This window comes from Mirounga leonina, unplaced genomic scaffold (assembly GCF_011800145.1).
Source record: "Mirounga leonina isolate KUSES-001 unplaced genomic scaffold, KU_Mleo_1.0 Mir_151, whole genome shotgun sequence".
Classification (NCBI taxonomy): Eukaryota; Metazoa; Chordata; class Mammalia; order Carnivora; family Phocidae; genus Mirounga; species Mirounga leonina.
Window position 1 is genome coordinate 102663236 of NW_023270377.1, and position 26505 is coordinate 102689740.

Below are 26505 nucleotides of genomic sequence, written 5' to 3' on the forward strand. Positions count from 1 at the left end.
ATTTGTCTGATATAAGAATTGCTACCCCAGCTTTCTTTTGAGGTCCGCTGGCATGGAAGATGGATCTCCATCCCTTCACTTTCAGTCTGGATGTATCTTTAGGTTCAAAATGAGTCTCTTGTAGACAGCATAAGGATGGGTCCTGTCTTTTTATCCAATCTGCAACCCTGTGCCATTTTATGGGAGCGTTTAGGCCATTCACGTTGAGAGTGATTATTGAAAGATATGAATTAATTGTCATCATGTTGCCTGTGAAGACGTTGTTTTTATAGATTGTCCCTGTAAATTTCTGTTGTAGATCACTCTTGGGGTCTTTCTCCTTTTATAGAACCCCCCTTAATATTTCTTGCAGGGCCAGGTTAGTGGTCACATATTCTTTCAACTTCTGCCAGTCGTGGAAGCTCTGCATCTCTCCATCCATTCTAAATGAAAGCCTTGCCAGATAAAGTATTCTTGGCTGCATGTTCTTCTCATTTAGTACGCTGAATATGTCTTGCCAGGCCTTTCTGGCTTGCCAGGTCTCTGTGGATAGGTCTGACGTTATTCTGATGTTCCTCCCTCTGTACATAAGGAATCTCTTCCCCCTAACTGCCCTTAAGATGGTTTCCTTGGTTCTAAGATTTGCAAGTTTTACTATTACATGTCAGGGTGTTGGCCCGTTTTTCTTGATCTTGGGAGGGGTCCTCTCTGCCTCTCGGATGCGAATGTTTCATTCCCCAGATTAGGGAAGTTCTCAGCTATGATTTGCTCAAATACATCTTTTAGTCCTCTCTCTCTCCCCACTCCCTCCGGGATTCCAATTATTCTGACATTGGAATGTTTCATGGTGTCACTTATTTCTCTGATTCTATTTTCATGGATTCTAAGTTGTCTTTCCCTGGCCTCCTCTTTCCCCTTTTTATCTATTATATTGTCTTCCAGGTTGCTTATTCATTCTTCTGCCTCAGTTACCCTAGCTGTTAGATTATCTAGATTGGATTGGGTCTCATTGATAGCATTTTTAAGTTCTGCCAATTCAGCTTTCATTTCTGCCCTTCGAGACTCTATGTTGCCATTAATTGATTTCTCCATTCTAGCCATTGTCTTCACAATTGCTAGCCTGAATTCCATCTCTGACATCTTGGTTATGTCTGCATCCATTTGTAAATCTGCAGCATACGTCATAATCTCTGAGTCTTTTCCATTTTGGGGGCTCCTCCTCCTAGTCATTCTGTTGATGGGTGTTTGAGGGAATGTATAGAGTCCAAATTATTGATCAGAACCCAAGCAAGATGCATCTGTTTTCTTGGGACCTTGGGGTTGCTGGCCTCTTGTTTTCCCAGCCTGTCGTGTGCGGGAGGGGCCTGCTGCGCTCTTACTCAGGCAACCCTGTTTGGGTGGAGTTGCCCTGGCCCCCTGTGGTGGGGGATGGGCTCAGTGGGAATCAGTCTTTGAGGCTTTTGTTCTCTGGCGCCTTTCCCTGGTGGCTTTCCACATCTCTTCCGCGAGTCAGAGAGGAAGAGACCATTTCCAACCCTCTGCCTCAGAGAAGAGAGACCTCAGTCTGTTCTTCAGTGAGCTCTCCAGGCCACACTGTCTCCATTTCTGTCCGTGCTGCTATAAACTGCAGTGTCCTGGGTTGTGCGCCCCTCCGCAGTTCTCCCAGTCCTGCCTCCAGGTCGGGGCACGTCTCTGCCCTTTGTGCTTCTAAACCGCCAGCGGCTCCCAGTTCGTGTGTGCGCGCGACTCCACCGCTTGGGGTTTCCACCCCCGGGGGTTGCAGTTCACCCGCAGGACACCAGCGCACCGGGTTTCCGACTTGGAGGCTACAGTTCATGTGTGCACGACCCTGCGGGTCTGGTTTTCCACCCCGGGGGCTGCCCTAAAGTTCTTTCCCGACGCTACTGGTCTGCGAGTCTGTGCCCCGTCTGCAGCGTGCAAGGCTGTCACTCACCGGCGGTGTAGGATCCCCACATCCAGGCACCCTCCTGCCTCCTTTTATCCTCCGATATCTGCCAGCAGGATCACGGCTCTCTGCTTCGTACGTCAAAACCAAGTGCCTGCGGTATTCTGTTTGTAGAGATCCAGATCTTACATCTCAGGCTGGTTTTGTGGGTGCTCAGAGTGGTCTGGTAGTTATCCAGCTCAATTCTGGGGACCAGTTGAAATAGGGTCCCCTACTCCTCCACCATCTTTCTCCTCTCCTCCATGAATTTTTTTTATTATTTTATTTTATTTATTTTTTTAGATTTATTTATTTATTTATTTATTTATTTATTTATTTATTTGTGAGAGAGAGAATGAGAGACAGAGAGCATGAGAGGGAGGAGGGTCAGAGGGAGAAGCAGACTCCCTGCTGAGCAGGGAGCCCGACGCGGGACTCGATCCTGGGACTCCAGGATCATGACCTGAGCCGAAGGCAGTCGCTTAACCAACTGAGCCACCCAGGCGCCCCATTAATTTTTTTTTAATTCTTCTTTAATTTCCTGGTTGACTCATTCATTCATTTTTTTTTTACTTTTTTAATCCCCATACATTACATCATTAGTTTTTGATGTATTGTTCCATGATTCATTGTGCATAACACCCAGTGCTCCATGCAGAACGTGCCCTCTTTAATACCCATCACTAGGCTAACCCATCCTCCCACATCCTTCCCCTCTAGAACCCTCAGTTTGTTTTTCAGAGTCCATCATTTCTCATGGTTTGTTTCCCCCTCCAATATCCCCCCCTTCATTCTTCCCCCCCTACTATCTTCTTTTTTAGTAGGATGCTCGTTAGCCTCCCTGTATTTGAGTTCTTTCTGACTTTCCTCTTGTGATTGAGTTCTAGTTTCAAAACATTGTGGTCTGAAAATATGCAGGGAATAATCCCAATTTTTTTGTACCAGTTGAGGGGAATGCAGTTATCTTTTCAAGTTAGTGTTTTCATTATCTTTGGATCCAGAAGTGGAATTGCTAGATCACATGGTATTTCTATTTTTAATTTTTTTGAGGCACCTCCATACAAATGGTAAGTTGGTACAAATGGTTGTACCAATTTACATTCCCACCAACAGTGCACAAGATTTGTTTTTCTCCACATCCTTAACAACACTTCTTATATCTTGTCTTTTTTGTTTTAGCCAACCTGATAGGTATGAAGTGATATCTCATTGTGGTTTTGAGTTGCATTTCCCTGATGATTAGTGATGTTGAGCATCTTTTCATGTACCTGTGGACCATTTGTATGTCTTCTTTGGAAAAATGTCTATTGAGATCCACTGTACACTTTTTTAATCAGATTCTTTGTGGGTTTTTAAATAATTTTTCTAATTTTAGTTTTTTTGCTATTGAGTTGTATGAGTTCTTATACATTTTGGATATTAACCCTTTATCAGATATATGATTTGCAAATATTTTCTCACATTCCATAGATTGCCTTCATTTTATTTTTATTTATTTATTTTTTTTAAGATTTTTTTATTTATTCTTTTGACAGAGAGAGACATAGCGAGAGCAAGAACACAAGCAGGGGGAGTGGGAGAGGGAGAAGCAGGCTTCCCGCTGAGCAGGGAGCCCGATGTGGGACTCGATCTGAGGACCCTGGGATCATGACCTGAGCCAAGGGCAGACGCTTAACGACTGAGCCACCCAGGCGCCCAGATTGCCTTCATTTTATTGATGGTTTCCTCTCCTGTGCAGAAGCACCAATTTTGATTGCTGTTCCAGGCGCTTAAATCCATATTTTGATTTGTGTTTTAGTCAATAGGCATTCCCATTCTCCTCACATCATGATATATATATAGGCATTCACACTGCTGGGTTCAGAGGCCCTCCTTCTCTCCTTTACTTCTTTGATATTGTAATTGAGTCATTAGATGCAAATAAAACATACATAAATAATATAGGACAATTCCTAACACATATTAGTTAACTGATATATGGAAGCTTTTATTCTTGTTATTATTCCTATTTCCAGTTATATTCTTGGTTACTTACCTTTTCTTTAGTGGAAGCATTTTTGTTTTACTCAAACATAGTTGGTGCTTATAAATGTTAACTTGGATTGTCTAGTTTCTGACAGATTAGGGGATAGCAAGCTTATATATGTGAGACCACAGATAAGGTGGTTCTGTTCATTCATCCAATCAAAAAATATTTATTCAGCACCTACTATAGCCCAAGAACTATTCTTGTCTGTGGAGGATCCAACAGTGAAAACACAGATGGAAAGTTCTGTTTCATGGCATCTGCATTATAATGGAAAGAATATAAAGAGTGAAAATATTTAATATGTGAGACATGTTATGTACCGAGCTAAGTGGGGCCCAAAATGAGAGAGTGCTGGAAAGATTCCAGAAAAAGTGGTAGAAGAAAGACTCATGGAGAAGATGATATTTGAGTAAGGCATAGAGGAGTTGAGAGAGGGAGTGATATGGAGTGGAAATCAGCAGGGACAAATAGTCCAGGAGAGAAAACACACAAATGTAAGAGCTCTGAGGAAGGAGTGGGACTCTTGGGCTTGAAGAACAGTGGGCTAGCCAGTGTGGACCAATGGAGCATTTGAGGTGGGAAGATATATGACATGATGGGGGTGGGAGTAAAACTGTAGGACCTTCCAGGCCAATGTAATAATTTTGGCTTTCACTTGAAATGACATAGGAACCTATGGTAAGGGTATAAGAAGGAGTGAGATGATATATAACTTGTATTTTAACAGGACTAGTCCAATTGCATTGTCAAGAATAGATCAAAAGACTGGATGTAGACACAACATAGATGACAAGGACAGAAGCAAGAAGACAAATACTGGTATTTCAATATCCACACCAGGGATGCTGCTGGTTTGTCACAGGATGGTAGCAGTGCAGGTGGTGAGGAATCTTTGTGAATATACTTTGATGGCAGCATAGGCATGCTGATAGATCTGATGTCACATGTGAAACAGAGAAATGTCAGAGGCAGCTGGGCCAGAGCAGCAGGAACAATGGGGTTACCAACACTGGGATGGAGAAGACTGGGAAAACTCATGTTGGGATACAATAACTTTCAGATATTCACTAGACATCAAGGTTGGGATGTTAAGCAGACAGTTGGAGACAGGAGCTCAGGTGGAAGGCCCAAGGAGGAGAGTCACCCCTGGGGGAAACTCAGTCTACAGAGGATTTTAATGCTTCTGAGACTGGTGAGATCATGAAGGAGTGAGCATATTCAGAAGACACAGATGTCCAAGACCAACTCAAGGAAATGAGATGGGTCAGCAAAGGAGATGCAGAGGTAAATGCCAGTGTGCTGGGAGAACAATTTAGAGATGATGATATTTTGTGATTTAAATAAGCAAAGACCATTGAGGAGGAGGAGATGATCAACTGTCAAACATGAACTGAGGATGGAGAGTCAACAGTTATATTTATTCCAGCAACATAGCCTCAAGGATGACCTTGATTAGAATACTTTCTTCCTGAAGCAACAGGAAAAGTTAAAAGCCAAAGAAGATGGGGGCAAAGCTGATTAGAAGAAAGAGGATGGCTAAATATCAGGAGAGAAGGGGTCAACACCATATCTAGAGGGGGCAGGTCAAGACCAGAGCCCCTAATCCTGGATTTTGAGTAAGTGAAAATGGAATCTTAGTTCAAACAGGTTTACAGCAGGCTTACAGGCAAGTAAAAATTTCCTGAAAAATTACTTTTTGTACAAGCTGGTGTTTTTAGCTACTTTTTATAGGAGAGGGTATGTGGTGTGTGAATGTTTGGGGCTGGCTCATAGGGTTAGTGAAAGAAGGAACATAGATTCTTTCCATTTGGGATGTATAAGTAAATGCAAAAAAAAAAAATACAATTGTGGATATATGATCCAAATATATGTGGAAAAACATTTTCCAAAAAAAAAAAAAAAGATCAGCTTAATTATATCATTGTATTTTACCAGTGTTTTGAATTGCTGTCATTTTATCTTTTTAAAAGTGTACTTTTTAGATTTAACCCCTACAATTTAGATTAATCCCCTTATTTTTGCAGAAAGTAAATTTCATTTTTGGACACAAAAAATTCATTTCCCAACATAATGAAATCCAACTGAACAATTGCACTAGCCCTGAAAAGCAATTTGGTCATTTTGGGTCAGAAAATTAACATTAGGCTGAAATACAACAAATCTCCCATTACTTTGTCTTAAAAAAAAAAAAAGGTAAAAGAGTTTTCTGGTTTTACTGCGTCTAGTGATCATTTGGGTGAGAAAAAGCTTCTGTTCCATCCCTTGTGGTGCCAAATTTTATTGCATTTCCTTTACTGCACAGCTTGTTAAATGTGAACAAGTGCCTTGGATTTCACAGCAGTGCTAAGATTCTCACTTAAATTGCCTTGGAACTTGGTGGCCCCTAATTAATCCACTGACTGCTAGACATTTTGTGTGATATTGTTTATATGGTTGATAGGAAAAACACATCTGTGCTGCAAAGGCTGGAAGCACAGTGAAGTAGGAGATATAGACTTTTAAATGTGGCCATTAAAATGTCCCAACAGTATGCACAGAATATAGTTGTTACTCTTGTCATTAATGCTATTTTTAAAGAGCTTACAAAAGGCATAAGGAGAGTTACATACCAGGCTGGTTTTAGACGTTGTTCTCTGAGGGAGTTGTTGGAAGAATTTGACCATGAAAATAGCATGTTCCTTTCATTCTGGTGGACCTTTGGAGACATACAGGAGGAATATGAGATTGTTGACAAGGAACTGAGCTAAGAGGTTATTAAAATTGTCCAGATGAGACAAGGGACCTAGACCTAGGGTAGAAGAAATGAGGGCAATGGCACCGATGTGGCAGATGTAACTGTGTAATTTTGCATTTTGCTGTTGTCTTTGACTCTAGACAATATAAGGATAGCCCACTTTTCCCTGCTCCAGAGTTTCCAATTCTAACATTTCCTTCCTTACTTCATTGGTTAGGTGCTCTGATATCGAGTGCATGGTCTATTACCTTGAGTTCAGTAAATTGGTGCTACTTCTTCCCTTTCTAAAGAAGAGAGGGTTATCCACCATAGCAACTGGCCATTTACTTTATTTTATTTATTTTATTTTATCTTATTTTATATTATATTTTATTTTTTGATAGAGAGACAGTGAGCAAGTGAGTGTGTGCATGGCGAGGGGATGGGTGGGGCAGATGGAGAGGGAGAGAGAGAATCCCAAGCATGCTCCATGCTCAGTGCAGAGCCCAATGAGGGGTTCAATCCCTCCACCCTGAGATCATGACCTGGACCAATATCAAGAGTCAGATGCTTAACCAAGTGAGCCACCCAGGCACTCTGCAACTGGCCATTTCTTTATGCAATTCAGTCTTTGGAAATTCTCTTGGGCAATATTTGTTCACCAGATAGATCAATTTTTCTTTTACCAAATTTCAGAAATAAGAGGAGCCATCTAATTCTTTTCTCAGTGGTAATTATATGTGCTTTACTCCATCTGGCTCATGTTATGGTAAAATTGAGATGTTACAACTTTTATTTTGGTAGTTTATATGTTTCTAGGAATTTATTCATTTCTTCCAGGTTGTAACAGCCACAAAACTTAAAGGCAACCTAAGGAATGGGAGAAGATATTTGCAAATAACATATCTGATAAAGAGTTAGTATCCAAAATTTATAAAGAACTTTAAAAAAAGAAAAGGTAATATTAGAGGCTAGAAGGACAAATCTGAAAATAAATTTAGTATGACTTTATTTTTTTATTCTTAAAAAAAAGAACTTATCAAATTCAGCACCCCAAAACCAAATAACCCAATTAAAAATTGGCAGAAGATGTGAATAGACATTTTTCCAGAGAAGACATACAGTGGCCAACAGACACATGAAAAGATGCTCAACATCACTCATCATCAGGGAAATACAAATCAAAACCACAATGAGATATCACTTCACACCAGTCAAATGGCTAAAATCAACAACACAAGAAACAACAGGTGTTGGTGAGGAGGTGGAGAAAGGGGAACCCTCTTGCACTGTTGGTGAGAATGCAAGCTGGGGCAGCCACTCTGGAAAACAGTATGGAGTTTCCTCAAAAAGTTAATAATAGAACGACCTTACAATCCAGGAATTGCACTACTAGGTATTTACTTAAAGAATACAAAAATACTAATTCAAAGGGATATATGCACCTTCATGTTTATAGCAGCATTATCTACAATGCTACATTATCTACAGCACAAGTGTCCATTGACTGATGAATGGATAAAGAAGAGGTGGTACACACACACACACACACACACAGGAATATTATTCAACCATAAAAAAGAATAAAATCTTGTCATTTGCAATGACATGACTGGAGCTAGAAGTATTCTGCTAAGTGAAATAAGTCAATCAGAGAAAGACAAATACCATATGATTTCACTCATATGTGGAATTTCATAAACAAAATAAATGAGCAAAGGAAAAAAGAGAGAGAGAGGGACAAACCAAGAAACAGACTTTTAACTATAAAGAACAAACTGATGGTTGCCAGAGAGGAGGTGGGTGGGGGAATGAGTGAAATAGGTGATAAGGATTAAGGAGGGCACTTGTCATGACAAGCACCAGGTGATGTATGGAAGTGTTGAATCACTATATTGTACACCTAAAACTAATATTATGCTGTATGTTAATTAACTGGAATTTAAATAAAAACTTTAAACCTAACTTTTGTTTTGGAACCTGCTCTAGCATAATTGAATATGGCAGAATGTGGTATGCAACAACTCCTGACATACTACTAGCTTGTGGCTCAAAAGTAGATATGGAAAATAGTCTTTCTTAGAAAGTTTAGGCCAGAGGGTATTATCTAGTGATGGAGCTTACCCATAATTGTTTATTTTAAGTAGGAAAGAGACTTTTTTTGAATGAAATTTTTGTAACTATTATGTTAACCTAAAAGAGCTCATAACTAGACTCCAATTTATGGAAGCCCGTTTCCTGTGATGTTTTGCTTAATGGGCAAATAGGCAACAGAGGTCCATTATTTCTCTGTAAGTGCTTTCATTTTTGCATCTTTTGGCCCTTCTCCATGCTTGGTCCTTAGGAGGCAGCCAATAAATTAATGCTCTAACTGTATAAACTCAATAGAAGTCTAATTTGGCATATTAATATGTCATTAAAAACACTCTTACTGATAATTTACATGTTAAGCAAACCATTCATTTAGGAGCAAAAAGTCCTACATGTCCCCATTGATCAATTTCTGAGCCTCTGCTGTGTGTGGCAAGCAATAATTACTGCTGGGGTCTTCTTACATCAGGACTACATTGCTTTCATCCTCTAGGTACCCACAGTCAGACGGAAGTGACAATTCTATAAATTAAGACAAAACAGTATGAAATGTTGCAATAGACATGCACAGACACTTATTATGGTATGCCTGAAAGGGCCTTATCAAGGCCATTTTAAGCTAGAAACACAAAGTCATAGAATGTTTTTTTTTCCTAGAGTTGGGGGCAATCATGATGTAAAATTTTAGCCTCTCTTCTCAGACAAGTTAAATAAAACCATCTTTAAAATGAATCACAGATAGTTTGAACAAAAACACTCTATCATTTACTAAAATAAATGATCGTTTCAATAAATAATTATTGAACACCTATGATGGATGGGCTAGAAACTGCTTAAGAATTCAAATCTGATTACCTGCATTTGATGTACTGAATACCTATTTATATATTCTAGTGCTCCCACATTAACCAATTCTACTTTCCAACTCTTATTTGCACCTTCTTTCTCAAAATATTTCTTGCATGATAAGTTTCAACTTTGGATTAGAGTAGAACTGACCAGAATTGAGAAAAACATGACTTTAGGAGCAGGCACACTGGTGAATTATATTCTCAAAGGTTTTCCAATCCAGAAATGATTTTTTTTTTCAAATGGAAAATAGTGGCTGAGCATTTATGAAGACAATGGAAATTCTAGATATTCAGGAATAGTCTCTGGGTTCAACAGAAAGGACAGGACCTGGACTGTAGTCTGAATTGGGAACAGAAAATGAAAGGGACTATTGAACTGTTGTAACAGGTGGCTATGAAGAGGGCAGCATTGATGGAAAAAAACAGAAAATTCTTTTTCACTGTGTTTCCATACTACTCACTAATTGGTAGATATGAAGAATAAAATCTGGTTACTTTCGGACATTTTGGGGGGTAAGAATGGGTTAAACTCAGTAAATTTAGCTATTATTATTATTAGATCCACATTCTAATATTTTGCTTGGAGACTCTAGTAGGAAAGAAAACCTCATACACCATTGAGTGAAGAGCAATTCTTTCACTTAAGGAAAGCATAGTGGGGTGGAACTCAAGCATAGAGGGGTGGAAAAAAGAAAAGACTCAAAAGTCACATAAGAAATCTGAGTTCTGGGTAATGACAAAATAGCTTGGTTAGACTAACCCTCCCATAGATAGTAAGTATTGAATGTAGGCAAATATTTGACAAATACAACCATCTGAACGCCCTAGAGAGCAAACATGGACAAACAGGAGTGAGACTAATCAGTTGGCAACATTAGGCTTGAAGACTCCCTCACTGCCCCATACTTGATTAGCATGCAGCTCCAACTGCAGAAAGGATGTGCCTGGTTAGCATGAGATGGGAAAGGGTAGAGTTCAGGCTGGCAGAACAATGGCAAGTTGTGGGAGAGTTCCTGGAATGGAAGGAGCCACATAGAAAATGTGAATGCCCTGATGTACACATAAAATGCACCCAAATCTTTGGCTGGATGCTTAATTATGTCCACATAGGGGGAACCTGGGGAGGGGGTGAAGAGAGGAGGTTCTATAAAAAACAAAACAGAGCAGCTGGAAATTAAAACAAAACAAAACAAAACAAAAAACTAGGTGGGTATTTTAGCTGTTTCCCATCACAGGGGAACCAGAGTTTGGATTTTAAGTCCAGCCAGATTAACTATCTTCTAATCAAATCTCATCATCAAGAAGAATATAAAATAATCCAGAGTCTTCACAAATGTATCACTTATAGTATTCAGATTCAATTAAAAAATCACTATATATGCTAAAAACCAGGAAAATGTTATCAATACTCAAGAAAGGAAAAATAAAAACTGGCCTGGAGATTATCCAGAAGTTGGAATTATCAGAAAATGATTGCTGATGTTGCTATTATTATTATGTGTTCAAGAACTTAAGAAACTTATACATATAATAAACAAGCAGATGGTTAATCCTGGCAGAGAAATAGTAACTACAAAGAAAAATTACCAAATGGAAATTCTAAACCTGAAAAATTCAGTAGCTGAAATGAAAATTTTACTGGAAGCATTTAACAGCAGAAGAAACTAGTGAACTTGAAGGCAGAGCAACAGAAATTATATAATGTAAAATATTAAAAGAAAAATAAAAGTGAAGAAATATGAGCAGACCCTGTGGGATTACCAAGCAATATAATTTATGGGTAATTGAATTCCAGAAAGAGCAGAGGAAATTTTTTTTTAAGTTGGAAACTTTTCAAATTAGGTGAAAGATATCAATTTACAAATCAAGTGAGTTTCATGAACCTTTTTTTTTTTAGAGAGAGAGAGAGAGAGAGCATGAGCACAGGGGGTTGGGGAGGGAGGGGCAGAGGGAGACGGGAGAGAGCATCTTAAGCAGGTGCCACACCCAGTATGGTGCCCGACGAGGGGAATCGATCTCAGGACCCTGAGATCATGACCTGAGCCTAAATCAAGAGTGGGGTGCTCAACCGACTGAGCCTCCCAGTTGCCCCTGTATTTAATTAACCTTGAGCAAGATAAATACAAAGAAAAACACACTAGGAACATCATGAAACTTGCTGAAATTAAAAAAAAAAGATAATATTGAAAGCAGTTAGAGAAAACTATCACATTATACACAGGGAGCAAATGATACAGATGGTGGTTGACTTCTCAGAAACAATGAAGGACAGAGGTAAATGGAACACTTCAAAGTGCTTAAAGACAAATACGGTCAGGACAGAGTTCTATATTCAGCAAAGCCATCCTTTAAAAACAAAGATAAAATAAGACATTTTCAGAGAAACAAAAGCTGAAGACATTTGTTGGCAGCAGATCTATTGTGTAAGAAATGCCAGAGGAAGTTCTTTTCTTCAGGGTGAAGAAAGATTGTGCAGAATGGTAAATTGGATCTACATGAGGAAACAAAATCACCGGAAAGGATAAATATTGAAGTAAATATAAAAGACTAGGAGTTTGGGGCACCTGGGTGACTCAGTCGGTTAAGCAGCTGCCTTCGGCTCAGGTCATGATCCCAGGGTCCGGGGATTGAGCCCCGCATCGGACTCCCTGCTCAGCAAAAAGCCTGCTTCTCCCTTTCCCTCTGCCTGCCACTCTGCCTACTTGTGCTATCTCTCTGTCAAATAAAGAAATTAAAAAAAAAAAAAGACTAGGAGTTTTTTTCTTTTCTTTGTTTTTCATAAAACATATGGCTATTTAAAGCAATAATCATTATCACTGCAATATGGAGTTTATAATGTTTATAGGTGTAGTATGTATGATAATTAGAGGACAAAGAATGATGGTGGTGAATTGAACCATGATATTAGTTTTCTGCATTTTTACATGAAGTAGTAAAATATTAAGTCCATGTAGATTGTCTTATGTTTAAGAGGTACATGTAATTTTCAGTGAAACCAGTAAAAAATAGTACAGAGTTTATAGCTAAGATACCAATAGAAGAATAAAAATGGAACACCTAAAATATTTGATTAACCAAAAAGAACATAACATGTAATATATAACATGACATAAAAATAACATTGTAAATCAATAAGAAATATACTAAAACCCCAATAAATGAATGGACCAAGAAGCATAAGGAAATAATCCACAACAAAAGAAAAGAAAATGGTCAATAAAGATGAGATAGAGGCAATTTATGAAGGAAAAATTCAGAAGAAATTTCTGAAATTATTAAAAAGCAAAGGTGTGCTGTTATTTGAAAAGTTAACCAGTAAGAAATCTCTTTGGGAAACATTTTTTAAAAAACTGAGCAAGGGTGATGTCTGACATTGAATTCTAATTTTTTCTTGACTTATGCTGCAATTATCCTCTCCTATCTTTAGGCCTTTAATTAAGTCCATTATATTCAAGAATCTTGTGTCAATAGTGTTTGAAGAAATGTGATCCTAACTACCACTAGCAATGTAATGTCTCCTTTTTCTTTCCAACATCCACCAATGTTATAAGCTGATGCAAACCAATGGTCTACTCCGTGCCAAGCACTGTGCTATACACTCCAAGTGTTTTAACTTTTACTCTAGATCCATTCTCATTTCATAGCTGAAAAAATATGGAGACCCAGGGAGCTTAAGGAATTAACCCAAATCACACAGCTAGTAAGTGGTGAAGGAACGAGTTGATCCTTGGCTCTCTGACTTGAGTGTCAACATGTGTGATCATGGGTTATGTTGAAGGACAACAGGTGATGTGAGTATGACACAAAATAGGATAAAAAGAGGGCAGCTGCCTAAAGACTCAAGAGTTTTGAGTGGAAGCAAGTGTTAGATATCAATGGGAAAGATCACTATATACTGGCGAATGTCTGAGTATCCCAGCAGCTGTTGTCTGGATTACAAAAAGATTATGATTAACATGGGATATTGATAACTGAAAAAAAAAAAAAAAACCCAAGTGGGATACAAAATTGAAGTAGTATAAGAATGTAATTCATGTGCATTTATTTGATCTTAATTATATAAAAATAATGTTAGAATTTGAGTGTAGAGAGTAATAAACTCCTAATATTCAGTTACCTTCTGTGTTTGGACAGGATGAATGCAAGAATGAATCCCACATTGATCTCTCTTGTTCTTTATACTTTTTGTTTTTCAAATTTTCTACCATAAATATATATTACTTTTGTAAGGAGAAAACATATTTCTAAAAGAAAAAAAAATTGAAAGCACCACCATTTGACTGCTTTGGGAAGAAATGTAAAAGAATAAACATAATTTCATCTGGCTTTAAAGAGTATCTCTCATAGCAACTGCTTCTGAGAATCTGAGATCTTCTCTGAGGGAAACTGCTCATTAAACAATTTTCAATAATGTGGTGAAGAAATACAGCAAAGTTATTAAAGAGATAATGGCTTTCCCAGGGTACACATACCACAGGGACCAGAACCACTCTTTAAATATATTTTCATTTGACTACTGCTCCTACGGATGGAAGCTGTATTACTATACCTAATTTTTAAAACTCCTTTTAATGGGGGTCATTCTTCTTGCCTTGAAACTGGCTCATTTTATTACTTTGGCGTCTTGGTGGAGTCCAGTGATTTTACATTCTTTTGATACTTGCATATGGTTTGTTTTTTGCTAAATCAAAGGATACAGTCTGCTTGTGATGACTTTAGGGGACTTCTGACACCTCACCTGCTCAGTGGCTGCTGAAATAACCTAAAAGTGTACACTTGTTAATTGAACAAATTACAGAAAAATTTTAAAATACAAAGAACTTAGAAGAGGTCATGCATGGCAATAAAATCACACTAAAGTAGAAATGTCTAATTACTATCATCCATCTATCTATCATCTTTATCTATCATCTATCTATGGTCTATCTATCTATTATCTATCATCTATCTATCTTCCTATCTATCATCTATCATCTCTATCTATCTACCTATCATCTATCTATCATCATCTATCATCTATCTATCATCTACCTATCTAATTTTGAGCAGTTGAAATTGATGGGGATTTCAGGAAACTCGAGGTTCCTGAAATGAAGATATATTATGGGCAGGGAGATGAGAGATAACCAGGCCATATAGTTTTACTATGGACAGGGTTTTCTTGCCTCATTAAGTACCTACATTGTCTATTGAACAGTTCTGCCTCAGCTTAACGCTAGCCAAAGGAGCCTGTATGGCTTAACTGAAAGACTGTCAAGTTAAGGAACAGACATACCTGGGTTAAAATTCCCTTTCCATTTCCTCCAGTTGTGTAACTGAAGGCAAGTTATTCAGTCTCCCTCAAGATCAGTTTCTTTACCTGTAAAAGCAAGGTGATGTGAGCCAACAATCTACTCTATGCCAAGTACTGTGCTATGTAGGCAACCAGTGTGTTTTATCTTTTTATCTGAATTTATCCCCATATCTTGGATGAAAAAATAGTGAGGCTTATTGGTTTGTTATGGGGGTTAAATGAGAAAAGGCTAATAAAGTACAAGGCATAAGGTTTAATACCTCATAAGCACTCAATAAAGATTTGGTCAACCCTCCAATGTCCTTTGACAAGGGCAGTGCATACCAAGAGAACTAATGTAAACCGTAAATTAATGACCTTAATTTCTTAAGCAACTATTTATTTTCTGCCTATAAAGATGTGTTCCTTCTCTCTCTGGTGAATTTCTATCTTATATTTCAGTTTCATGATTTACCTATCACATAGGTCTTATATATTCACTCTGTGAACACTGATTTCTCCTTCCTTCAAATTTCTGTATCTTAGAATCTATGCCCCTTGGCCTGGTTCCATACATCACTCAACTGGAATTTTGGTCTATCTTGTAAACTTTGGAGTCCGTGACTTATAACCTAATTTTATAATTTACTATGTAAAGACACAAGGCAAAATATTAAACATCTCTGTGTCCCATTTGTCCTTCCAAACAGGGAGGGACTTAAATGTACTTTGAGGACTATGGGAGGGACAAAATTAAATAACATATGTGAAAGCATCAAATGCATATATGCATACAACTGGAATATCCATAAGTGCTAGATCCTGTCCTCAATTGTCCCAGAAAACTTTAATATTTTGAAGCATGGATCATTTATTTTTTGTTTATATCTATCACATGTTCATTGTTAAGAATTGCTCTGGACATCTGAACTACAGTTTCCTACATGTGCCACACTTTCTAAGATATGCATTTTGAATTTTTTGCCCTAACTAACTCCTATTCATCCTTCAAAACTCAGCTCAGGCATCACTTCCTCCCAGTCCCTTGGGCTCCTTTAGGCTGGGGTTTCTCTCCACTCTCAAGGCACTATGTGTTTTTGTTAATGTCCTAATGATACTTTATTGCTTATGTACGTATTTTCCTCTTTCAGTGGGCCAAGAACCTCTTGAGAAGTGGTTTATTTGTCCTTTTATCCTTGCAGGACAGTTCAGGCCATGAAACAGGGGTGATCAGTGAGTATTTGTGAAGAAAGACTCTCAGGAAATGAGTGCTGCCATTGGGTAAAGCCTCATGTCACATCTTGGGGATGTCTGATTGCCAATGAATATGTTCAGCATTGTTACCCACTATGCTATTGGCATTTTCGGTGATCCTTTTCTTTGTCAGTCTCTGCTATGTCTCAGACTCTCAGATAGGGCAAAAGGCATGTGAACAGTTGGCTCAGTGGTTAGCCATCAAGATGACCTTTGGAAATTTAACCACAAGGGACAGGTTGCCATTTTTGGCCACTAGGTTATGTAAACTTACAAGTGCTGTAATGGTTCAAATATTACTTATTTGTATGCATGCAGTAGCTGATCTATAAAACATATGGTATTTTGAAATATTGATCTCTTCAGTGCCAGCAAGTAAGAGATATTAGTGTAGCCTGGGATTCCATTTGTAACTATGGGATTAGAGTCAGAGAAGTGGAAAATTGGAATAGACCAAAATTCATGTGAAGTGGAAAGTACAGCTGGCAGTGGTGCTAAAGAAGGAGAATAACAAATAAGGGAAGCATTATTTTAAAAGCTGACTCAACCATCAAGTGGGAAAGGAGCAGTCAAATGAATAGGCTTTCACTGCCTTAGCTTCCTGTGTCTCCAGGTTGGTTTTGCAGACTTAAATTCAGCACAACAGTTGGAGAAGGAAAAACCAAATTATATGGAAGCAGGAAAAGGTGTACCTATGGGTTCCTGTCACATCTGTCAAGCAAGTCAATGGGAAGTTAAATTCCAAAAGAAGTCAGTTGTTATAAGGAAAGATTGGAGAAACAATAGCACATTTCCCTAAGGCTTGGAATTATACCCAAATTGGACCCTTCAAGTTTCTTTCAATGTCACTTGTGCTCTGAAGTCTTTCTGAACCCATACTGTCACATCCACCTGCAGAACTGATCCTTTCCTTTCATCACTAAACTCAAAGATTCTTTAATAATGCCCTGGACTTTTGACTTCATGTGTTTTTCTGTTGTGTCTGCCTTGGGCAGGTTTTACTTGACCTTGTGCATCTACAGACACATTGTCTAGCACATTATTTGGTACATAGGAGGTGCTCCCTAATAGTTTTTGATTGACTGGCTGGACAAAGGCATCTAGAAGGGTTTTAGAAATATTTTGCTCATATTCTATCCACCTGACCTTTAAGGAGTCTTTTTTTAAAAAGATTTTATTTATTTATTTGAGAGAGAGACACAGAGAGAGAGATAGAGAGCACAAATTGGGGGGAAAGGACAGAGGGAGAGGGAGAGGCTGAGCAGGGAGCCTGATGTGGGGCTCAATCCCAGGACTCTGGGATTAAGCTGAAGGCAGACACTTAACTGACTGAGCCACCCAGGCACCCCAACCTTCCAGGAATCTTTATCCAAAAAAGTATTCCCATTTTTAGATGAGACTGACTCCTCTTTGATTGTAAGGAAAAAGTTAAACCTAATATTTTTGTCTTTAAGATAGAGGAGATGTACTAGATAAAACAGGAAAGGAAACGGACTGAAAAGAGATACTTTAGGTAATATATGTAAAATTAAAGAATGAGCCCTTGTTAGCAATTCTCATCTCTTTGGTTCTTCTTTCTCTAGTAGCCTCTTATAGGTTATGGTCTACCATGTTCCTGAAATCAAGCCACACAGTATCATCTAGAAGATTCTAAAGATTTTTACAGTAAGTGACAGAGACAGTAATATTCAGAAACGATTTCATTTACTCTTCTACATTTCTTGTCACCTTTGTTTGAGAGAGCCATGTGGCTACTGCTGGTCAATGAGCTCTTGGGAGGTCTGTGTCCCCCAGCCTGAGGCAGTGAAAAGTCCATGGAACTTTATACCTTTCTCTCTCCCTGTTATACCAACTGAGGAGGAAGCATATTTCAGATGATGTTCTAAAAGATAGTGGAACCTCTCTCAGCCTGGTCCTTGAGTGACTATGTGTAACAAGACCCCTACCAACCCACTGAGTACCATAAGGGAGAATTAACTTGTGTTATAAGTAACTGCACTTTTATAGTTGTTTGCCATGCCATTATAACCTAGGCTCTCCTGACTAATACCCACCACTTATGCATTTTCAGTAATTCCCTTTTGCATATAATTTGAGCCATCCATTGCTCTGTCAATCTGATCTTGTCTTTCCTATTATATTCTATAATGTTGTGGATTTATTATTTTTAAGATATTATTTATCATCTATAGGGACTTGCAGGGGGCCAGGCGGCAGTTGTTTTTGCTTAGCCAGCAAACTTGAAGTGCTCTCAAAATATACATATTGGGGATACATGTATGAATGGGAGGTTCATAAGAGAAATGAAGATTCTCAAAACACATTCCTATGATTTGAAGACTTCATGATACAAAGAGATAGCTTTTCATTTAATGTTATTTTGATTGAGTAAAATTATCACATACCTAGTATTTGCCTAACACTGGGTTTGCTAGATGCCATAATGGGGGCTGGGAGTAGAAGAATAAAGAATTCTAAATCATAGTTTCTGTTTTCCAGAGAATATAAGCTTTACAGTTTTGAGGGTGAAAAATATGCAGTTGAAACATTAATGCAACAAAACAGAAAAGTATTGAGTAATTTTTCATTGAGGCCCAAACAAATAGGTAAAAGTGAATCTGCTTTAGAGTGATCAAAGTCTACCATCTTTTCTTGTTTTTACCACCATGGTGATCTCTTAGACCACTGTGCTTAGAGACCTCCTCTTTCTCTCTGTTGAGTGATAAATTCATGTGAGTCATAGTAGGTAAGAGGGAATTTTTCAGAAGGACTGTAACTGAAACTTGGCATTGAAAGATATGATACAAGGAATGGGGTGGGGGAAAAATTCAAAGCTTTGAAAAGAAAGATTAGAATGGAAGAAATATGGAAACTACCAGCTGGGTAGACAGGATATATCTTAGAAAACAGTAGAAGTGGTCCAGGTTTTTGTGGGCCTTCTTATTCTTTCATCAGAAATATGACTCTTTACTATTTACTTTTTTTAGTCACTTAATCTTGTGGATACCTTATTGCCAATTTTGTAGTTTCAGTACAGTGATTAAAATCTGGGGACATTTCCAGTTTTACTAAGATAATCTGGTTTTTAGTCATTTCTGTACTCATACAAAGGCTCAAACTCATCTCCTAGACAATCTATCTTTATCATCATCTATCCTTTTTTCTTTCCTCCGTTGCTCTTCCTCCAACTCTTAACACTGGATAGACATGCAGTCTGAGGTAGTAAAAAAATCTCTCTAAGAACCACTCATTATCTGGATAGAACTCTCTCAGGATGTTTATCCTCTCATGTCTTCCTGTCTTCATTCAATTCTGTTTATTCCACAAGTGGTACTGAGTGTCAGAGATTGTGCTGGTTATTAAGGATATAAAGAAGAACAGCTTATTCTCTGCTCTCAAAGCACTCATAATGTTGGAAGGGAAACAAACTTATAAAATTCTTTAACTCTGTGGGATAATTATGTTAGATTAATGATTGAGAAATAGTAGAAGACAGCTCATGAGAGATGAAGTTCAAGACTGGCTAGAATTTCTTGTGTCAACTCCTCTGTTTTTGACTTACCTGACTTGGCTGCAAATGAAATATTTTCTTTTGGGTCAGTCTGATCCTGACACCTAAAAATGGACTCAACGTCTGTCACTAGGCATGTTTAAACCAGCCACACAACACATGAAACAGGAATTGGATTGTAGTGACTCCCCAAAAGAATTTTGAGAGTATTATTACCAAAAGAAGAGCAAAGTGATATAAGAAGAGCAAAAACAGCAAATATCTAGTACCTGTGGTCAGCCTATCTGAAAAGAATTCTAGGAAGCCATAGAATAGACTAGAATGTAAAGTAGACATTTTGAGGGAAAGAGCAAGTACATAGGCAGGTGTGACAGACTCTTCCTTCTCCCCCTCCAGATCAAACCTGCCCCCTTCTTTCTACTCTGTTTTCTGTCCCAGCAAAAGAATTATATGGGCTACTCCAGCCCAGCTCCCTTGCCCTATGACTTCCACAATCCAAAGATGGCAAGGTGGAAATAGAGAGAGACTGGGCTGTTTATTCCCTTTGTTTCTTCCCTTCTGAGTCAAGGTGGCAGTGGCTGTGCTATTCTCCAGAAGATCAGAGCTTCTGGTCTGTGATCCTCTCCTACAGCTATAGCTTCTGTTACAGTATTATAGCTATCACTCTCACCAGGGCCTGGAATCTGTTCTCTCTTCTTGCCCTCTCAGCCTAAGGGGTAGGGTAGCTATTTGCTGTTGCTGGCCTTGGGGTACTTCACCATTCCTGGTTGGCTGCCTTTAACTTCATTCACATCATTTAAGTGTAGGAACTATTACTCTGCTTGAGTGGAATCTGTCTCTTGTTGGGCCTCCTAATGCAGGATGGGACCTAGCTGCTGGTGTTGGATTAAGATACAACTAAAGGCACAGAGCCCAACATTTGGACACTACAGAAACAGATGATGGGTAACTACTGGGTTGGGTAGAAACAGATGATGGGTAACTACTGGGTTGGGTAGAGTCCCCACAGACTTGTGGACATATTGAAAGGTAGTCCGGGAGCAGACAACACATACATGCAACCAAGTCAGGCAAGGCTGATGGCAAATAATAGCAGGACCACCACACTGGACAATTTCAGTGATTGCTATTCACATTGCATTTTAAGTAATGATATTTTCATTGGAGTTAGGAACCACTTTTAGTCTTAGGGTGCAGCTAGGCAAGGTAAAATGAGTTATCCTTCTTAGAGGTACTGAGTTTCTGGGAAAGTAGTCTTTGTAGGATTGTTGATTAGAAAGGGTCTTTGGAGTTACAAACATCAGAGTTGATGGGAGTGATGCTACTTTTACTTCAGGGGATTATTTAAACTCTTCAAGTCTCAGTTTCCTCATGCATAGACTGGGGTTCATGATATCTACCACTGCCTATGGGCTAATCTTTCAGCAGTTCATATCATAAGAGACTATTGTGAACAATTATATGGCTATAAATTGAACAACCTAAGTTAAATGGATAAATTTCTAGAAACATATAACCTATCACAACTGAATCATGAAGAAATAGAAAATATGAACAGATTAATAATGAGTAAGGAGACTGAGTCAGTGATTGAAACCTCCTAATGAAGAAAAGGCCAGTACCAGATGGATTCACTGGCAAATTCTACCAAATAGTTAAAGAAAAATTAACACCACTCTTTCTGAAATTCTTCCAAAAACTTGAGGATGAGAGAACACTCCTAGACTAATTTTACAAGACCAGTATTATCCCGATAACAAAATTATATAAAGACATTACAAGGAAAAAAAAAAACCCACAGGCCAAAATCCATGACGAATGTAGATGCAAAAAACCATAAGATACCTAGGAATAAATCTAACCAAAGAGGCAAAGGATCTGTACTCAGAAAACTATAAAATATTCATGAAAGAAATTGAGGAAGACACAAAGAAATGGAAAAACGTTCCATGCTCATGGATTGGAAGAACAAATATTGTGAAGATGTCAATGCTACTTAGAGCAATCTACACATTCAATGCAATACCTATCAAAATACCATCCAATTATAAAATCAATGCACAGAAATCAGTGGCATTCCTATACACCAACAACAAGACAGAAGAAAGAGAATTAAGGAGTTGATCCCATTTACAATTGCACCCAAAAACCATAAGATACCTAGGAATAAATCTAACCAAAGAAGCAAAGAATCTGTACTCAGAAAACTATAAAATACTCATGAAAGAAATTGAGGAAGACACAAAGAAATGGAAAAATATTCCATGCTCATGGATTGGAAGAACAAATATTGTGAAGATGTCAATGCCACCTAGAGTAATCTACACATTCATTGCAATCCCTATCAAAATACCATCCACTTTTTTCAAAAAAATGGAACAAATAATCCTAAAATTTGTATGGAACCAGAAAAGACCTAGAATAGCCAGAGGAATGTTGAAAAACAAAAGCAAAGCTGGCGGCATCACAATTCCAGACTTCCAGCTCTATTACAAAGCTGTCATCATCAAGACAGTATGGTACTGGCACAAAAACAGACACATAGATCAATGGAACAGAATAGAGAGCCCAGAAGTGGACCCTCAACTCTATGATCAACTAATCTTCAACAAAGCAGGAAAGAATGGCCAATGGCAAAAAGAAAGTATCTTCAACAAATGGTGTTGAGTAAACTGGACAGCCACATGCAGAAGAATGAAACTGCACCATTTCCTTACACCACACACAAAAATAGACTCCAAATGGTTGAAAGACCTCAATGTGAGACAGGAGTCCATCAAAATCCTGAAGGAGAACACAGGCAGCAACCTCTTTGACCTCAGCCACAGCAGCTTCTTCCTAGAAGCATCGCCAAAGGCAAGGGAAGCAAGGGCAAAAATGAACTATTGGGACTTCAGCAAGATAAAAAGCTTTTGCACACCAGTCAACAAAACCAAAAGACAACCGACAGAATGGGAGAAGATATTTGCAAATGACATATCAGATAAAGGGCTAGTATCCAAAAATCTATAAAGAACTCATCAAACTCAATACCCAAAGAACAAAGAATCCAATCAAGAAATGGGCAGAAGACATGAACAGACATTTTTCCAAAGAAGACCTCCAAATGGCCAACAGACACATGAAAAAGTGTTCAACATTGCTTGGCATCAGGGAAATCCAAATCAAAACCTCAAGAGATACCACCGCACACCAGTCAGAATGGCTAAAATTAACAAGTCAGGAAACGACAGATGTTGGCAGGGTTGCGGAGAAAGAGTAACCCTCCTACACTGTTGGTGAGAATGCAAGCTGGTGCAACCACTCTGGAAAACAGTATGAGGTTTCTCAAAAAGTGAACATAGAGCTACCATACGATCCAGCAATTGCACTACTGGGTATTTACCCCAAAGATACAAATGTAGGGATCCAAAGGGGTACATGCACCCCAATGTTTGTAGCAGCAATGTCCACTGTAGCCAAACTGTGGAAAGAGCAAGATATCCCTCAACAGATGAATGGATAAAGAAGATGTGGTGTATATATATACAATGGAATATTATGCAGCCATCAAAAGGAATGAAATCTTGCCATCTGCAATGACGTGGATAGAACTGGAGGGTGTTATGCTGAGCAAAATAAGTCAATCAGAGAAAGACATGTATCATATGACCTCACTGATATGAGGAATTCTTAATCTCAGGAAACAAACTGAGGTTTGCTGGAGTTGTGGGGGTTGGGAGGGATGGGGTGGCTGGGTGATAGACACTGGGGAGGGTATGTGCTATGGTGAGCGCTGTGAATTGTGCAAGACTGTTGAATCACAGACCTGTACCTCTGAAACAAATAATACATTATATGTTAAAAAAAAAAAAAAAGAAGAAGAAGAAGAAATGGCAGGAGGGGAAGAATGAAGGGGGGGAAATCGGAGGGGGAGATGAACCATGAGAGACAATGGACCCTGAAAAACAAACTGAGGGTTCTAAAGGGGAGGGGATGGGAGGATGGGTTAGCCTGGTGATGGGTATTAAAGAGGGCATGTTCTGCATGGAGCACTGGGTGTTATATGCAAACAATGAATCATGGAACACTACATCATAAACTAATGATGTAATGTACGGTGATTAACATAACATAATAATAAAAAAATAAAAATAAATAAAAAAGCAAACAAAAAAAATTCTCAACAAAATATTAGCAAATCTAATTCAACCGCACATTAAAAGGATCATACATCATGATCAAGTGGGATTTATCCCTGGGATGCAAGGACATTAAATATACACAATCAATAAATGTGATACAACACATTAATAACATGATATATCAAAATATTATGATCATCTCAATAAATATAGTGAAAGCATTTGATCAAATACCACATCCTTTCATAATTAAAATGCTCAACAAATTCGGTAGAGAAAGAACATATCTCAACATATTTATGACAAACCCACAACTAACATTATACTCAATGGTGAAAGATTTAAAGTTTTTCCTGTAAGATCAGGAAGAAGACAAGAATGTTCACTCTCACTACTCCTTTTCAACACAGTAGTAGAAGCCCTGACCAGAGCAATAAGGCAAGAAAATGAAATAAAGGGCATTCAAATCAAAATGAAAGAAGTAAAATTGTTTTTGTTTGCAGATAATATGATCTTACATATAGAAAACTCTAAAGACTCCACCAAAAAACTGTTAAATTCAGTTAAGTGGAAGGACATAAAATCAATATACAGAAATCAGTTGCATTTCTACACACTAACAAAACCTCTGAAAAAGAAATAAAGAAAACAGTGAAAACTACAATAAGTTTTGTTTGTTTGTTTGTTTAGTAACAAAACAATAAAATACTTAGGAATAAATTTAACCAAGATTAAAGATCTATACACTGAAAACTGTAAGACTTTGGTGATAGAAATCAAAGAAGACACAAACATTTGGAAGCTATACCATGTTGATAGATTGAAAGAATTAATATTTTAAAAAATTTATACTATCCAAAGCTATTAATAGATTCACTGCAATTCCTATAAAAATTCCAATGGCACTTTTCACAGAAATAGAAAAAAATAATTTTTTTCTCTTCTTTTTTTATGCTACTTTATTTTTTTTATTGTTACGTTATGTTAATTACCATATACTACATCATTAGTTTTTGATGTAGTGTTCCATGATTCATTGTTTGCATATAACACCCAGTGCTCCATGCAGAACATGCCCTCTTTAATACCCATCACCAGGCTAACCCATCCTCCCATCCCCTCCCCTTTAGAACCCTCAGTTTGTTTTTCAGGGTCCATCATCTCTCATGGTTCATCTCCCCCTCCGATTTTCCCCCCTTCATTCTTCCCCTCCTGCCATTTCTTCTTCTTCTTCTTCTTTTTTTTTTTTAACATATAATGTATTATTTGTTTCAGAGGTACAGGTCTGTGATTCAACAGTCTTGCACAATTCACAGCGCTCACCATAGCACATACCCTCCCCAGTGTTTATCACCCAGCCACCCCATCCCTCCCAACCCCAACTCCAGCAAACCTCAGTTTGTTTCCTGAGATTAAGAATTCCTCATATCAGTGAGGTCATATGATACATGTCTTTCTCTGATTGACTTATTTTGCTCAGCATAACACCCTCCAGTTCTATCCACGTCATTGCAGATGGCAAGATTTCATTCCTTTTGATGGCTGCATAATATTCCATTGTATATATATACACCACATCTTCTTTATCCATTCATCTGTTGAGGGATATCTTGGCTCTTTCCACAGTTTGGCTATTGTAGACGTTGCTACTATAAACATCGGGGTACACATACCCCTTTGGATCCCTACATTTGTATCTTTGGGGTAAATACCCAGTAGTGCAATTGCTGGATCATATGGTAGCTCTATTTTCAACTTTTTGAAGAACCTCCATACTGTTAGAAAAAAATAAATTTAAAATTTGTATGGAATCATAAAAGACCTTGAATAGCCAAAGCAATCCCAAGAAAGAAGAAATCTGGAGGTATCATACTTCCTGATTTCAACTATACTACAAAGGTATAGTAATCAAAACAGTATGTTGCTGGCATGAAAATAGACACATAGACCAATGGAACAGAATTGAGAGTCCAGAAATAAACGCTTGCATTTATGGTCAACTAATATTTGACAAGGGAGTCAAGAATACTCAATAGAAAAGGAAAGTCTCTTCAGTAAAAAAAAAAAAAAAAAATGTGTTGGGAAAACTGCATAAACACATGCAGAAGAATGAAATTAGACTTCTTATACCACTAACAAAAAATAACTTGAAGTGATAAAAGACCTAAACATAACTGAAACTGTAAAACTCCTAAAATAAAACAGGAAGAAAAGCTCCTCAATATTGGCCTTGGCAAAGATTTTTTGGATATAATACTAAAAGCATAAGCAATGAGAGAAAAAATTAGTGGGTGGGGTTACATTAAACTAAAAAGCTTCTGTGTAGGAAAGAAATAATAAAAAAATTAACAGGCAACATATGGAATGGAAGAAAATGTTTGCAAATTATGTATCTGATCAGGGGTTAATATACAAAATATATAAATAACTCATACAACTTAATAGCAAAACCCTTAAACAATCTGACTTAAAAACAGGCAGAGGAACTAAATAGACATTTTTCCAAAGAAGATATACAAGTGATCAACAGGTACATGAAAATGTGTTTGGCTTGACAGCACTAATTATCAAGGAAATGCAAATCTAAACCATAATGAGATATCATCTCACAACTGTTAGAATGGCTGTTATAAAAAAGATAATTACCCAATGTTAACAAGGATGTAATAAAAGAGAACCCTTGTGCACTGTTGATGGAGATCTAAATTAGTGCGGCCATTATGGGAAATAGCATAA